This window comes from Dipodomys merriami, unplaced genomic scaffold (assembly GCF_024711535.1).
Source record: "Dipodomys merriami isolate MVZ:Mamm:240054 unplaced genomic scaffold, mDipMer1.0.p SCAF_2, whole genome shotgun sequence".
Classification (NCBI taxonomy): domain Eukaryota; kingdom Metazoa; phylum Chordata; class Mammalia; order Rodentia; family Heteromyidae; genus Dipodomys; species Dipodomys merriami.
Genome location: NW_027203381.1, coordinates 4,325,238 through 4,342,945, shown reverse-complemented (window position 1 = coordinate 4,342,945; position 17,708 = coordinate 4,325,238).

The following is a 17,708-nucleotide window of genomic DNA, read 5'->3' as shown; positions in this document are numbered from 1 at the left end:
AGTGATACACATCATTGTTGATCAGATGCTGGAGAGAGGAACCGGAATCTTGTCTCAGAAGACCTGGTGAAATATCATCTCGAGATCAACACCAAATTTGCTAGACTGAAGCTCACAGATGTTACCTTAAGTTTTTTAGGTGAGAATATTTTTCTTTTCCCCCAAATCACTTATTTGGATGCCAGCATTACAATTTCATAGGCAAACTGACTTCTTACTCATTGTCTGAACTGGAGGTAGGGCTAACTGGGTACAGTCTGCCTAAGGAAAACATGGGATGTGGTGTATATGTTGAAAAAAAATGTCCACTGACTGGCCAATGGTATGCTGGACTCAAAAGAGACTGCAGCTGCCTGAGAGTTGTAATGTAAGCACAAACTCTAAATCTGCTCTAAGAGTCTGTGTATTTGTTGGATTACTTTCTAGTCAGAAATCCATTCTAAGGGATAATAGCAACATATGTATAAAGTTTTAATGGGTGTGTGTGTGTGTGTGTGTGTGTGTGTGTGTGTGTGTGTGTGTGTGTGTACGCAATCCTGGGGCTTGAACTCAGGGCCTGGGCCCTGTCCCTGAGCTTTTGTCCTTAAGTCACAGCTCCATGTCCAAATTTTTTTTGGGGGGGGGCTTTTTTGTTTTTTGTTTTTTGTTTTTTTTGGTGGTTAATTGGAGCTAAGAGTCTCACAGACTTTCCTGTCCAGACTGGCTTAGAATCTTGACCCTCAAATCTCAGCCTCCTGAGTAGCTAGGATTACAGGTATGAGCCACTAGCACCTGAGTTTTAATGGAGATTAAAAAGGGAAGTTGTCTGCTTTCTGTGCCTATGTGATTTAATATTCCTAAAATGTATTTTACCATGTGTCAACTTGTCAGAATATAGCACATTGTGGACATGGCCATTCTATCGATGTTAGTTTATCCTACATCCAGTCCCAATTTAATTTCTCTCCCCTCTATTGTGTTTTATACTTGTCTTTTCAAAACATGAACACACTCATCATTCTGCACATCTACCCCTAGCACTCCTTCTGAACAAGGACTCCTCAGCCTCTGTTTCATCAGAATCACTGAAGGTTGCATTGGTGTAACTGGCTTTTGAGAGGTTGGCACTCAAGACATCTGCCAGCTGCAGCAGTAGAGGAGAAATGGTGAGAGTCCTCCACAGTGCACAGTCTGCAGGCTTTACTACACTCAATGGCCAGTGACTCCTCCCGCATCTCCTCTGGGTCCATCCTTGAGTTCTTTCTCTGAAGAGACCAAGAACCTCTCGGCCTCCAAACCTGTAGCCGGGATCCAGTCACACTAAGAGATGAGTATTATTTATTGTACCTTTGGTTCTACTAGTATTAACTGTGAACCCACAGACACTCTCCTCAAAGAATGGTGTGACTAATTAATATGGTCCCCAGGACTTGTAATCTGATCTTAGATTGGCTCTAGTGGAACAGATCAGCTTGCTTTGCCACTTACAAGCTGTGTGACTTTGGGAAGATTATATAACAACCTCTAAATTGAAAGCCTTACGTTCACCCACTTAAGGATAATAAACAATTATATGTATAATATATATAAATTAGTAATATATAATATATTAATATATTATATATAAATTATACTTATATAATATATTATATTTATATATAACAAGTATATATAATATATTATATATTTTATATTATATATAATATATACATATATAAATAAAAATAAAATGTATATGTTGAGAGCATTCTTTACTCATTGAAGGTTTGGAATAGTTAAATGGAAAAATTAGGTACCACATACCACATAGTGGTACCTAATCCAATACTAAAAGATAAAACATTAGTGTTTTCAAAATTAATTGTTAATTAATTGGAAATGAGAATACTAGAACTGACCAAAGAGTGACTCTGAAAATTAAAGAAGAAAAAATATTCCAAACATTATATCTAATACCTTGTAAATAGTTTTTTTTTTTTAAGTTTGTGAGTTTGTGGGTAATAAAAATACAAAAAACATGGGCTGGAAAGGTGGCTCAGGGGTAGAGCACTTGCCTTGCACGCATGAGGCCCTGGGTTCGATTCCTCAGCACCACATAAGAAAAAGAAAAAAACCAGAAGTGGCACTGTGGCTCAAGTGGTAGAGCGCTAGCCTTGAGCTGAAGAGCTGAGGGACAATGCCCAGTCCCAGAGTTCAGGCCCCATGACCGGACCACCCCCCCCCAAAAAAATGCAACATGTCCTATGTGTTTACTGTGTCACTGTAATACAGAAGTTCACCTAAGAAGGCACCACCACTCTTTAAAAATACTAACAACATACAAATGTAAGGCATGTGTGTCTACAATTTACTTGTGGTAAAGTTTTTGAAATTTACAAATATGAATTTGCCAACCTTTCCATGTGATAGGTTGAATAAAGAACCATCAAAGTAAGACTCTTGTTCACAAATCTATGAATATAACCTTCATGGAAAAGAGTGTTTATAGATATGAGAAAATTAAAGATCCTGAGATGGGGAAACTACCTGGATTATGTGGGTGAGTCTGAGGTATCCAGTTACAGGAGAGAAACAGAGTGACTACTAACACTAGGAGAAAGAGATCATAATGGTCAGAGGCTTGGACCAGAGGACATAGGAGCCAGAGCAAGGAACCTAGGTATCCTCTGGACAGCATGATGCAAAGAAATCATTTTCCTCCAAAAGCCTCCAGAAACAACCAACCAGTTCTGTTAACACCTTGATTTTAGCTCTAGCAGACGGAATGCAGATTCATAACATCCTAACATCCTAGCAGGTTGTGTGACTTGCTATAGCCAATAAGAACCATAAATTTCCCTTGAACTCAAGGAAAATGATAAGTAAAAATAAAGACTGATAATAAGCTGATAACTTTCAAGCAAAACATACTCATAATCTTCATTTATTGTTTTTTATCTTTTGATGTAGGGGCATGAACTAATTGAAAAAAGTACCTGAAAAGGGACTTAGTTTTTAGCTCTTCTAAGAAAGAAAGAAACAGCATCTATAAAGCAACTATTTGTTGGAGACTATACTACTTTTTTATACATATTGTCTGATAGAAATAACATTTAACAGCAAATATTATACAATGAAATATTATACAATGAAAAGTTGGAAAGATCTAAAGGGAAAAGTCATAGTGTTCCCTGATATCTACCAATACGGTTACTCAGAATTACACTAATAGGTTATTTATATTATACATGGAGAGAAATTCGGTAAGATAATTTCAGTATAGTAATTATTTATAAATTTCAGAAGGCATTTCCAGGAGATTATGTTGTTTGGACTTAATACATATGTATTTAGAACTACTAGATTTAGTAAATAAAAATATACAACACACAGCTAAATTAGAATTTTAGAAACAACAAATAATTTTGGATATAAGTGTGTAGTACTTATGATAAAGAAAAATAATTGTTTATTTGAAATTCAATTTTAATGAGGCTATCTCTTTTTGGCTATTAGTAATACCAATGAATATACAAGTAATCTTTTGTTTTGGTGAATTTATGAACATAACATCAGCAGAAATAACTGTAAAAATAAAGATAATTGTAATCTCACTAAACAGAAGCTTCTACTTAACTAGAAATCACCATTTGTATCATCAGATACCACCGTACATTTGTCAATTAAAATGCAAATTCAGGCTATTTTTTCCCTCATGAACGTACTTCAGAGATAGATAAAATTCATGAATAACTGATTAATGGTAAAAAAATGATATGTAGCTTTTAATGACACTGTTAGATAAGTAAATCGACATTTGCAGCAGGAAAAGGAACAAATGGTTGTATAATTGTAAGATGCCCTGTGGATTATACAAGAGTAAGTCATCTCCTTCAGGGAATATGGCATACAGGGCTATTTCTAGGAAGTATTGGGGCACACATAATCACATTATATGCTTCCTTCTCTTCCTAACCATCAATTTTGCCCAGCTGAAATCTAGTTAAGGAAATTTCTCAGGCTCCCTGGGGGATAAAGAAAGGTCACAAAGAGGCAAAGGGAGAGCCCTTTCCTCTTCTGCTTTAGAAATTCTGAGAGATGTTATATGTTATAAGTATACATATACCTTTTCATTCCCCACTGCATTTTTCTATCAGTGGGCTCCTCCAAAATATATGACAGATGGCATCTGTAGTCTAGGGATGTTTCACACATGAAATGAAGAAACTCTAAAGTAAGGGCAGCTGCAATTTATAACTGAAATGTCAGAGCTACAATCGCTATAGATTTCAGGGAACAGGAGATCAGTCATCTGGTACTTAACAATGATAGACATCTCTTGCCTATCAACAATGGTCGAAAGAATCATTCCCAACATGCATGCATCCATCCATTTGTGAACTACACTTGTTCTCATTTGTCCTAACACCCTGGTCTTAGACAGCCCTTAATCATAGTCCTTAATGTGAACTGTGCATTCCTGAACACATCCCTCTCTCCCACATCTTCCTTCCAATTCACCAACAGTGTTGAGAAGCTAAACCTGCTCCTCTTTCCCATTTTTTTCATTATTTCTCCACAAAAGTAATATTGCTCTGATCTGTAACTCAGAGACAGACATCAAATGAATTGCATGCAAGTTTTGCAGTTGGTAAATGCATTAGAATCAAACAATTTGTTTGATCTACAACTTATCTTAATGTGGATACATGGGTCATTTAACTAATTTTCAGGTGTGAGAAAGAATCTAATATTCAAAAGTTATAGTCTGATGCAAATAAAACATACCATTTCTCCACTGAGAGAACAAATGTAAAAGATGCCAAATGAAGAGATGCCCCAAGTATGGAAAAGCAAAACCCTACCTGTGGCTCAAAGCTATACTAAAACCAGAGGGGATTGTGGTATCATTACAACTGCCATACTCGGTGCTAGAGCTTAAGCAAGAGTAAAACCAGGCTGTTATAATAGATGCCACCTAACATTTCCTGTAATGAGACTATGGTTTTATTAGTCTAAAGAATCCATTTGATCGAATCTTGCAACATTTTTGCTTAACTTTACCACTAATTTTTCTGACATAATCTCAGAAAGTGACTGAGGAGCAAGACAGGGCAGGTGTGTTGGCACTCAGGAAAAAGCAGGAAGACCTCTCTGTACTTTTCTTGGCAGTGATATCTTGTACAAACATACTCAGAGCTTTCATGTTGGTTTTATTTTGACAAATTGTTCTGAAAGCACGGATTCATTTTCCCCGTCTTTTCCCCTTGATAAGTCATTTAATCTTTTCATGCTACACATAAATAAATCTTTTCTTTTCTCATAACCTTCCAATACACTTTCCTGAATTCAATGGAAAGGACATTTTCTAACACCAAGAATCTTAATATTGACTTGACAGTAATCTATTATGTCCCCCAAAAAGTGTTTGTGTGTGTGTGTGTGTGTGTGTGTGTGTGTGTGTGTGTGTGCGTGTATATGTAGATATAGATAGAAGGCCTTAATCCTTTTTTAATTTAGTTTAGTTTTTTTTTTCCTATACTGGTCCCAGGGCTTGAACTCAGGGCCTGGATGCTGTCCCTGACCGTTTTCTCTCAAGGCTAGTACTCTACCACTTGAGCCACAGCTTCACTTTTGGCTTTTTGCTGGTTAATAGGATAAGAGTGTCATAGACTTTGCTGCACAGGCTGACTTCAATCCTCATCCTCAGCTCTCAGCCTGCTTAGTAGCTACCATTACACTGAGTCACTGGTGCTCCTGTTTCTAATCCTTCTTTGCACTGTCCTTCAGAAAGCCAGGGTTTTGGCTTTCCCTCAGATTCTTCTTGTGTTTAGTGAGTTCCCGTATCTGATGCTTTGGAATTCTGTTATTGTTCCAATCATTTTCTGTGGCATTTAACTCAAATACAAGTTCTCCAGTGAGATCTCACAAAGTAGACCCTGACCCTCCTCACCTGCATGCCACCTTTCCAGGAATGTGGCACAAAGAGAGTTGTGACAAGTGTAGCTTATTGTTGACTCATGTTTCTTCTAGAGTTGGGCTGCATTTCCTCCACTTGTTCAATACTTAAGACCACATATAGAGAGTTATTAGGTAAGTCTTAGCAAATTCATCTGACCATACAGATCTTCCTGTGATTTCCCTTTTTTGTCACTCTTGTTTATTGTTTGTTTTGAAACAGGGTCTCTCTATGTGACCTCCAGGTCCCCACCCCACCCCCGCTGTGATTACAGATACAAGCCACCACACACAGATGTTACTTTATGGTACCTGTATATCTGAGGAGCTGCCTCTTTTCTTCCAAGTCATTAATGATGTTGATCAATACAGAACCAAGGACAACCTTTACCCTTGATTATGATCATTTTTGACATTTCTTAGTTGTGATCATTCACCCAGGGATCAGTCTTTCAACATATCCTTTGCTTCTAGCTTACATTTTTCTATCTAGTCCTCAAAGATACTATAAGAGATACCTTGTCAAATGTCTTGCTGAAGTTGAAATACACTTGGTCTACAATATGCGTCTGAAGTCTCCTGTGAAAGCAGGAGAGAAGGTTGTGCGTTCTCACATGTTTTTGGTGAAGCTTGTGACTTTGTCTTCTGGCTCTTCTTTCTCAGGGTGCTAACCCACAGCCAGTGAATATCAAACAGCCTCTTCAGCAGGGGAACCTTCAGAAATAGTGAGAAGAAATTCACATTGAAGAAGAATCACCTTGACATTCAAACAAAACGTGGAGTTCTAAAGTTGCTTACTGAACAATGTCTAAACTTCTACGGTCCTTTGATCACGAATGGCTTTTATAGGAACAAGAAAATAGAATAAATGTCATTAAATCTGTGTAATCCCAGAAGAAACCCATTGTAGGTTTTGGTGCATAGTATTAATTTTGATATCTTGGAAATACATTTTAATTATTTCTTAAAGATTTTTTTTTTGTAATTTTTTTTCGGTAAAGGATAAAATGTCCAAGTCAAACATGCACCATCAGTTTGTGACCCTGGCTGGGAAACTCATTAAATAACTTTCAATGTGTGGGATGTTTGATATGTCTATAAATCTAAGCAGAGAGAGAAAGGAGGAGCGAGGTACAGGGTCCAGACCAAGGGTTCAGCCAATAATATAACAGCAGACAATCCTGAGATGAGACTGAGCGGTCTTAAATCCTAAAATGGCAGGTTTATTCTAGAGTAAAAATTCACATGGTAGAGTCTACATAGCATGGATGCACAAAATATAAATAGGAGTGAGAAAAAGCCGGACTGCTATTTTTATGCAAACTTCGAACAGAGGAGAAATTTTTCTGGCAGCATCTTTTACTACACCTAAAACCACACTGCCTTTGCCTTTGAATTCATGTAAGAAGATGTCTGGAATACAATTCCCTAAATTTCTCCTGCTGATCATTTTTACATGTTTCTCTATTCAAGAAAAAGTTAACACCCAAGCTTAAAACTACCACAACATGAAAGTGATTACACAGAAAATTTAATATATGAAAAAATGTTAGGTAGTCAATCAATGAAAAATAATTTGATTTTATCACAATACATAATCTCCACATGACCAGGTAGGAAATATTGAAGTTCAGTTATATGAATTTAAAAAACTAATAGCATGAATTCTGTTTAAAAGAGGATAATTCAATTGGTATTTTTATTCCTGGGAAGGAAATGAACACTTCACACGTTATTTATTTAATGGAATTCCAATAGGAATTCCGCACCTAAATAATAACATAACTTGGTAATCTTCACCTTCTGTTGAACTAGTTTTTATTTTCTAAAATATCCAGTAGCTATCATGTAAACCAAAGGATAAAATTCACAAGGCAACTTATTCCTTCCCTTTCCTCCTCCATAAAAACAAAACAGAAATGACTGTCTGCTTTGTTCTATGGCTTAAACAAAAATCGATGTGACTTTTAAGTTTTTATATTCTAGGAAATACTGTATGGTATTCCTATATTCCATCCTAGCCTGTGTTTTGAGGAGTTATGGAAGATATATAAACAAGTGAAATCAATGTGTTAGTAGTAAACTATAAAAGTTGTGTTTTAGGATAGAAAGTTTACTGTGAATTTCAGATGACCTTACTATGTATGAGTCTAGCATTTCCTTTCCTTCCTTCATTCCATCTAAACAAACTCTGCTAATTACAAACTTTGCTCTAGCTCAGGAAATTACTGACTATGCTTTTCTTCCATCTAGATGGAGCTACCAAGGACTATAAAATTAGTGGACTAGAACATTGTCCATGTTCCATGTCAATTACTTCCTAAAAAACAAACATCTTCTGTCTAACATGAACACTGCACCAATCTGTGTATTTGATTAGAAAGTAATTTTTTAAATTAGAAAAAAACATATTGGCTTAGTTTCTATAATGATCTAACAATTCCAGTCCATTATCCTCCTTAGATTGATGAGTTCCATTGTAGATGGCACTTAATTTAATAATATTCTTATTAAATGAATGCTCTTTATTTATTTATTTCTTACAAGGAAGTTTACATAGTGAAGGAAGTCAGAATTTAATGGTTATAATACATAATATTTTCTGGTTAAAGACTTCTAAAATAGAGTTGTTTTCTAAATAATTATTTTGTTTTATACAGTTGAAGTCTAGATTTTTTGTCTTTTATCCTTTTCTGAAGTACACAAAAAGTACTTGTGATTCCTTATTTTTATTTTTATTTTTTCGGCTGGTCCCGGAGCTTGAACTCAGGGTCTGAAGCCTGGGCACTTTTGCTGAACCTCTTTGTGCTCAAGGCTAGTGCTCTACCACTTGAGCCACAGTGCCACTTCTTGTCTTTTCTGAATAGTTAGTTGGAGATGAGTTTCATGGACATTCTTGCCCCAGTTGGCTTTGAACTGCAACCCTCAGATCTCAGCCTCCTGAGTAGTTAGGATTACAAGTGTGAGCCACCAGTGCCTGGCGTACTTGTGCTCTTAAATATGTTGGTCATGTCTATTTTACTAGAAATTTTTTCATTTCTTAGTACAATTAATTGTATGAATAATGCACATCTGAACTATAAATCACCTCAAAGCTTAGTGGTTTAAAATAATAAACATGGCCAACCACCATGGGCCTTGCTTATAATTCTACCTACCTGCGAGGTTGAGAATGGGAGGATTATAGTTCAAAGGCCAGTCGAGGTTAAAAAAAAAAGCCAATGGGACTCCATTTTCACAGGAGGAAGCTTGAAGCAGTGGCAGATGCTTGTGAGCCCAGCAATGCCCAGAAGCCCGAAGCCAGGAAACACAGCCCAGGAGCGCACACTGGTGGGAAAGGAGACACAATCTCAAAATGAACCAGCAAACATATAGTGCAGGAGGCATGGCCCAGCAGAGAGGCTCAGACTCAAGGCCTCAAACGTGAGTCCATGAGTTCAAATGTCAGTACTGCTCCCCTGGCCTGGCCTCCCTAAAGAAAGATAAACAAGTACTACTTCACAGTTTCACTGAGTTGTGCATTGAGAAACAACTTAGCTTGGTCTTTCTGATTTGGAAATTTCTTTTTTTGGGGGGGGGTCTGGTTGTGGGGCCTGGGCGCTGTCCCTCAGCTCTTCAACTCCAGGCTAGCGCTCTACCACTTGAGCCACAGTGCCACTTCCGGCTTTTTTTCTATTCGCTTATGTGGTGCTGAGGAATTGAACCCAGGGCCTCAGGCATGCAAAGCAAGCGCTCTACCCTGAGCCACCTTCCCAGCTCTGATTTGGAAATTTCTTCTGAAGGGCTGGTTCACATAATTATGGAGGCTATCAAATTCTACAGGTGTCCAAGTGGAACCACAGGATCTCTGTTTATGTCCATATACCTGAGACCCAGAGAGTGGCTCAATACCCGGGAGGTTCCAATGTAGGAGTCTAAGTCCAAAACCAGGAGAAAAGAACCTGATGTCCTAGCTCAAAGAGTCAAGAAACATTAGTTTCCTCTTTCTCAATGGCTTTGTTCTATCCAAGTCTTCATTGGGTGGATGGTATCCATTGATGTTAAGAAACAATCTGTTTTACTCAACCAGTTTGTCAAGGTGACACAAATGTGAATCTTCAACCTCATCTCTCATGAGGTCCAGAGAAATACGTCTGTCTTCTCTGAGCTTAACACAATATGAAATTCAAGGTATGTCTGGTGAACGAAAAAGAAAAATTGCTTGACTTTTATTCTTGTGATTAATATAGTTCCCCTTTCTTTAAAAAAAGAAAATAGTTGTACCCTGGAACTCCTGTATGAAGACAGGCATTTGTTGAGCAGTAAATATTCCCATCAAAACTGTTGTGCAGGGGCTGGGAAGGTGGCTCAGTGGTAGAGCGCTTGCCTTGCATGCATGAGGCCCTGGGTTCGATTCCTCAGCACCACATAAGCAAAAAGGAAAAAGCCGGAAGTGGCGCTGTGGCTCAAGTGGTAGAGTGCTAGCCTTGAGCTGAAGAGCTGAGGGACAGCACTTAGGCCCAGAGTTCAGGCCCCACAACTGGACCCAAAAACAAAACAAAACAAAAACTGTTGTGCAGACTTTAATACTCGCATCCTAAAGGGGCTTCTGGTGGGACCTTTGCTGTTCCAACCATTGCAAGGTAATAACAAATCCAGTTATAACTTTTAGATTAAAAAAAAATCCCAGTTCATTGTAATATCAAAATTCAGAACGACCACTCAATGAAAGGTGTTTCCTTCTCCTCTAACATCAAGGGCTTTGGGTTTGAGGACAGAATTTTTTTCAGTCATCTTTTTGGCCATTTTCTACTTCTCCCTTATTCCACATTTACTGTCTGCTGTGAGATATTCCAGAAAGGAGAGATTTTTTTAAAAAGACTAGGAAAGAAAGCTCTTGAGAGGAACAGGTTCCATCCAGTCACCGTACGAAGATCCCAGGCTACTTTCTTTCTCCATGGTTCTCTGAAGGACCCTGCTGTGGGCATGACCAGTTCTTCTCACCAACAGTTGTCTTGATTCAGGTGTGTTTTGAAGAACTCACCCTTAGATTTGCCTTCAGTGCCAACTTCCCAGGCATGCACAGATTTACTAGTCCTCTCAGCAAGCTTTAAGTCCTGACAAACAAATCCAGAAAAACAAATCCTAAATAAGCAAAGCTAGACTCTTCTGAAAGACTTTTGCAAAGAGGAGTAAGTGGGAACTAAGGCCACAAGCCAAGGCAGTCTGTCTAGGCTTTTCATCATGTAAGGGCATAGGTCAAGTTCTTTGTTTGGCTTTCTTGAAGCTCTTCATCACTTGACTTCAAATGCAATGGAAATCTGTCCCTCCATCACTAGCAGATGATTCTCTCTCTCTCTCTCTCTCTCTCTCTCTCTCTCTCTCTCTCTCTCTCTCTCTCTCTCTCCCCTCTCCTCTCCTTCCCTCCCCCCCCCTAATCTAAAGCTATCTCAGTAAGTTAACTCAAATAGAAAAGGTTTAGAGCAACCTTTTGCAAGTCTGGCATAGAGTCTAGCACTTATGCAAATGTACTTAGCACCTGTTGTCCCTAGTATGAGCCAAACCTCTGAGCCAAGGTGGACATTAACAGGAGTCGTGCAGGGAAGTCATTCATGAAAACACTCACACAGGACACCTTTCACATCCAGTCACTTGGCCATCAAGATGGTACTCAGGATAGAACATGTATATATACCAATGTCAAAATTCTATGTATTACTGCTAAGCAATGACACTGCATTACTTTTCTTTGGCATCGATCTTGTACTTTCTAAATACGTTCTGTTAATAGAAGAGAGAAAATTAAGTTCTTTTAAAGTTATACTCTTAACCTAAGCAATATAGTAATCATTCATTGGCAGTCCTAGACATCAGTCCTTACCTTCCTTTCCAATGCCTGTCTTGTAGTTTTTCTCTAAGGGGATGAGTCAGCCTTTCATCAGATTTAAGGTTTTTTCATTAACTAGTTTCATTGGTGAGAATGTGTCTGAATGGTAAACTGTGAGGTAAGTACCCTGTAATGCCAGTTAGCAATGTGGGAGACCAGGTGGAGGAGAAGGTGTTTAGAAAGACTTGGATGCCTGTCTTCTACTGTAGTTGCCAAGAGCAGGACAAAGTTTTATCAAAACAAAAAAGGTATTTCTGTCTTTGTTTGTTTGTTTGCTTAACTGGAGAGGACAAAGGTTAACTACTGAAGACAATTTGGAACTTATACACCTTTTTTTTTTTTTTAACTTTTGAAAATAATAATGGAAGTTAAAATCTGGAAAACAACAAAAACTATCTCTTTTACCAAAGGTTATTTGGACTCCTGAAAGTCCTTTTCTGAACTTGGCCCCACCCATGCAAGCCCAGAATCGCCCGCCAGGTAGCCTGAGAAGCCTGTTAAGTCAGTTTGTAAAGTCAGCTTGCCTTTCATAAATTGATCACCCAGGGCATGTGATCAGGTTCTTCCTTCACCCCTTTTCATAGTGCTCATTCTAGCCTGCCCTCAGCAAAATCTGGTCAAGTTGGCTTAGTCAGAGTCTCTACTGCCTCTGATCTTTCCTCTTAGTAATTTTCCAACCACTGATAACACACTGCTCAAGGCTGTGAAATGCCAGTATGATGTATTTGGAATTGAGCCTCTTCTGATATTGAGCTCTCTTTCTCCACCGCCCCCTTGCCATTGCAAGAGTTCCTAAATGAAATCCACTTTCCCCATTTGCTGTGATCTGCATGTTTGGGTCCACCCAAAATTCCTCAAATGCAATGATACTGGGAAGTGATCAGTTTGTGAAGGAGCCAGGATAAATGTGTCCTTACAGCCAGGCGCTGGTGGCTCACGCCTGTAATCCTAGCTACTCAGGAGGCTGAGATCTGAGGATCGAGGTTCAAAGCCAGCCCGGGCAGGAGAGACCGTGAGACTCCTATCTCCAATAAACCACCAGAAAACCGGAAGTGGCGCTGTAGCTCAAGTGGTAGAGCGCTCGCCTTGAGCTGAAGAGCTGAGGGACAGCGCCCAGGCCTAGAGTTCAAGCCCCACGACTGACAAAAAAAAAAAAAAAAATGTGTCCTTACAAACGAGAACCCTTGCAGCCCTCTCCTTCTGCAAGGAAGAACAAAAATTGCTCTACAAACAAAGAAATGGGCTCTGACAGACAAGGAAACTGATTTATTGACACCTTAATCTTGGATATACATCCCGCAGGACTGTGAAATATAACAATTTCTATTGTTTTAAGGCAGCACAGTTTATGGAGTTGTCTTTTTTTTTTTTTATAACCCTAATGTAGACACTGCTTGGACTACTGTTGGTTTCTGGTTTTCTTTAATACAAAACCTGAGTTTGGGTTTTTGTTTTATGTGTTTTCGTTTTGGAAGAGGAATGTCCATCTCCAAATGAATTAAAGTATTTTACAAAGTCATTGACCAAAGACTTACTTGCCAAAACCTAAAGTTTTTGTAAGTGGGACTTGAAACATGATTTGGAATAAACAAATGAAAGATCTCTTGCTTGCAAGCATGTGTTATAAAGTTTGTTAAAGAGTGACTCAATTACAGTCAACTCAAAAGTTTGGCAAACTTGATATCTGTTATCTAATTACTTCCATGTATGTATTCCTTCAAATAACATATGCATCCAAATGCCAGTCACAATTTGGTAATAATTTTCCTAAGCATGTCTGGGAATTTTGTGAATAGAAATAATGGAAGCTCTGGAAAACAAATTTTCTGTCAGTTTTTATTTTTTCTCCCACCATCCATTTGGCCTCATTCAAAATTAGAATTCTGTCATATGCTTCTTAAAGAAACAAATGTCATTAAACCACCCCAATATGTTCAGCACTGTCAGGTGCTGAAGGTAAATTCTGTAGTGTAAATCCTGTAAATGGCTTCCTGCACTTCAACCTCTCTCAGGAAGAGAATGGTGATTCACTTCAGCATATACATGCATGACCACAACAACAGTAAGGCACGAAAGAAAAGTGCCACATACTGGAGATTTGTGATAAGTCTACCTTGTGCTAAGTACTTTATAAATCATTCCATCCCCCCAGAAGCCTAGTGATGTCAGATCTATTATGACTGTGAACACCTAACAGGATCCTCCAAGCCCTTGCACCCTGCAGGTCTTTGGTTCCTATCAACCTACATAACCCAGATTTAGCAAGAACGTGGTTAAGTCAGTTTAAGAAAGAACTATCACCCAGGACATCTGATCAAATTTCTCATCCTTCAGTGACACTCTTGCCTGCAGCAAGAGTCCTATTGTCAGGATTCTGAACATAGTGCCCTAAGGGGTGACACTTTGACACAAGAAGTACTTTGAGCTGGAGACATTTGAAGGACTTCAGAAACAAGGTCTCTCCTGCCCTCTTTCCTCTTACTCCCTGAAAGCAAGTAATAGAAACTAGATTTCTCCTTTCAAAGGTGAGTCATAGAAATAGAACCTCTCTTCCCCAATGAAAGCCAGGAAATCTGGAAAGGCTACTCTCTCCCTTCCTTGTTACTCTACCAAGACCTTCATTCCAGAAGGATCCAATGGGTGGAATGCTACAGACCAAGAGAAATAAGGAAAAAAACAAAAGCAAAAACAAAAAAAGAAATCCCAGGCTTTGCTGGATTTCTCCCATTCTGTTAACATGCAAGTACATAATGGACAGACATGTAAGTCAAGCCAAGATATAAGATGATACCTCAGGACATTGGTGACCTCACAATGACTTTGTGATTGCCCCTCAAAATTTATGTTATGATTTACTTATAATCAATTTATGTTGCTATTGAAAATTGCTCCTAGATTAAATGCTTCAATTTATGTTTGTTGTTCCCTTGGCAGGGTCAACCAAATGACTTTGGGGTCTCCTACAGCCCATAGGCAGGATGCTTCTAAGCCTTAAGCTAAAGGCTACCTCCTCCAGAAGACAGACCGGAGTTGACCCTGTCTCCAACATCCTTGAAAATATTTTCCCAAGCTATTGTCTATTCTTCAGACATCATTTAATGTTGCCTACAGTCTTCAAAATTCTCTCTCTTTCATGAAAATGGCATTCAGCATCAACTGTCTGGTCTTTCTGTGCATTTCATACTTTGTTGGCTCATTAAAACTTGCATTATTGAAAGTTCAGGTAGTAGAGAGAAAGTTTCATTTAGCCTTTCTTGGAAAACTCATTCTCAGTCCCTGTGAAGTATATTCTAGTAAAGATGGAACCAACAGTGAAGTTTGTAAGTAGAGTTACATAATTTCTGAGGTGGTAAATCTGAAAGTTGTCTGATGATGAATATGAAAGATATTAAAGAAATACAATCAGAAATTGGGAGTAGGATGGAAGAAAATTCTAGGCAAGTAGAAAAACACATGTTAAGGCACCTCCCTGGGAATATCTAGAGATGGACTTCCTCCCCAGTGTAGCCTGGTAAAGTGTAAGACAAAGAAGCTATGGGTTGGGATGGGAAGAGAAGGAGGGTCACCTGTCGGAGAGCTTTGAGCCCCCCGTCCACTGCATCACTGTTTGATACAGAATGTACAATCTAAACTTGAATGATTTTTGACATGAAACAAGTCACTCTTAGCAATTGGGTCAGAAAAACAGTTATAACCTGGCCCCTTCCTGGGAAAACCAGATCGAAAGTGCAGTGGTCTTCACAGAGAAGCTTTGATTGGGAGGAGACTGCGTATTTGTTGCACACAACAGCCTGCAGAATGGGCAGATCTAGGAACATTTCCTAGGGCTGTGCAAACATAAGCTGCCTATGCACTGGGATTCTTAAGACTATACAAAGATACCGTGTTACAGTTCTGGCTACTCAAAGTACACAATGGAGGTCTGGGCAGGTTCTAGGAAGACCCTTTGCTTCCTCTCTATACCCAATGGCGTCCCAATTCTCCATGCTCCTTGGCTTTCAGGGGTATCATTCCACCTGCTGGCTCTGTGGGACACGTGTGTGTGTGTGTGTGTGTGTGTGTGTGTGTGTGTGTGTGTGTGTGTGTGTGTGTGTGTATCTCCTATCTTTTCTCCTCTTAAAAAGACACCAGTCACCTTGGACTAAGTGCCCACTTACCCTGGTTTCACTTCATCTCAACTAACTATAGCTCTGAAGGTCTCAGTTCCAACAAAGTCACATTCTGAGGTTTTGGGAGAGGCAGGAATCCTATGGGCACTATTCAGCCCAGTCAAAGTACTGTAGAGGGATCTCTGATGGCCTGGCAGATAAGCTGTACCACAAGCTAGGAAGCCAGCGAAGCATACAGGGAAGGCGTGAGGGAAGTGCACAGGCTGCATTTTATTTTCTTCGCAACTTTCTCCAGGGACCCAGCAGGCACTTTAGCTTGTCACTGAAAGGCTGAAAATAGGTTAGAAGGCTGCTCTATTCACCTCTACCTGCTGCTACCTTTAAGCTAAGGCTCTTCTCTTGGCTGGCTTCTGCAAAGAGGAAAAATAAAGTTTTGTATTAGAAATTAAAAAAGACTTGAGGAGTTCAAGTCATGACATCGCTTTCAACTTGGTCATTTCAGAAAAATCATTTGAAATCCCAGTGTTGGAGACCTGGAGAAAGAAGATGCGGTTGGGTTGTGGGAAAAAGAGGCTGCTGAGGTTGCTAAGTGAAGGCCACCAGCCTCTACAAAAGCTTAAGCCAGGTGCCAGTGGCGCACGCCTGTAATCTAAGCCACTCAGGAGGCTGAGACCTGAAGATCACAGTTAAAAGTCAACCCAGGCAGAAAAGTCCATGAGTTTTATCTTCAATTAGCCACTTAAAAAAAAAGCCATAAATGGAGATATGGCTCAAGTGGTAGAGCACCAGCCTTGAGAAAATAGCCTTGAGCAAAAAGGCTCAAGGACAATGCCAAAGCCAGCAGACACAAAAAAAAGCCATCCTTGTAGGAGAAAGTGGCAGGATTATGTACCTGCCTATTCTGCTAAGCGAATAGATTTTCCATATGACTCTTTACCATGGCCATTTCTTAGCACATCTGTCACACAGCATTCGTGGTTGCAAACAACAGCAATTGACTATCTTGTGCAAAACAAGCTTTTGTGAGGAGGGTAGCGGAGGCTGGCACCAGAACCAGTTCTGTATTTGTACCCAGTTAAGATTCTCTTTCTTTTCATGTGGACTATGATGTCATCACCTGCTATTTAGGGGAGCCATAGGTACATTATCTCATTTGTGTTGAGTGTGAGCAGGGCAAAGGTGTTCCCCTCAGGAATGATGAGTTGTTCATAAGAAGAGTGGCTGGGTAGTGGTCAGCTACCAGGAGAATATATGCCTGAAGACAAGAAGTGTTTGGCATCCAGTCATGCATGGGAATTCCAACGATATGTTCAGACATTACTGCTTCCACACTAAAGTTGTAGCTATCTCAGTATAGTCATTGCTATTATTTTAATTTAGTGGGTGGTTAAGAGTTCATATTCAGTTATCATGGAGACCTAAGTTTGCATTCCAATTCTACCCCTACGTAGCTGTACAATTTTGAGAGATTTAATACATAATATATTCTAGAAACTTGTTTCCTCATCTGAAAAATAATAATACTGAGCTAATAGAATGATTAAAATGAGAAACATGTATATATATAGGTATATATATATATATACATACATACATGTATCCTGCTACTAACTACTATGTGCAGTAATAATAATCATCATCATTGCAGTCCTGCCTCAAGTTTCTTTTTTCCTGTATTTTGTAATTGTCACACCTAGAACCCATCTACTCCTTTTTATAGGTCCTGGTTACACCTGGTTACATGGACTGGTTAGGTTCTTCGTTGATTTCTCTCCTCTTTCTGGTTATAAGTTCGTTTCTTGATTGGCACTAGGCTC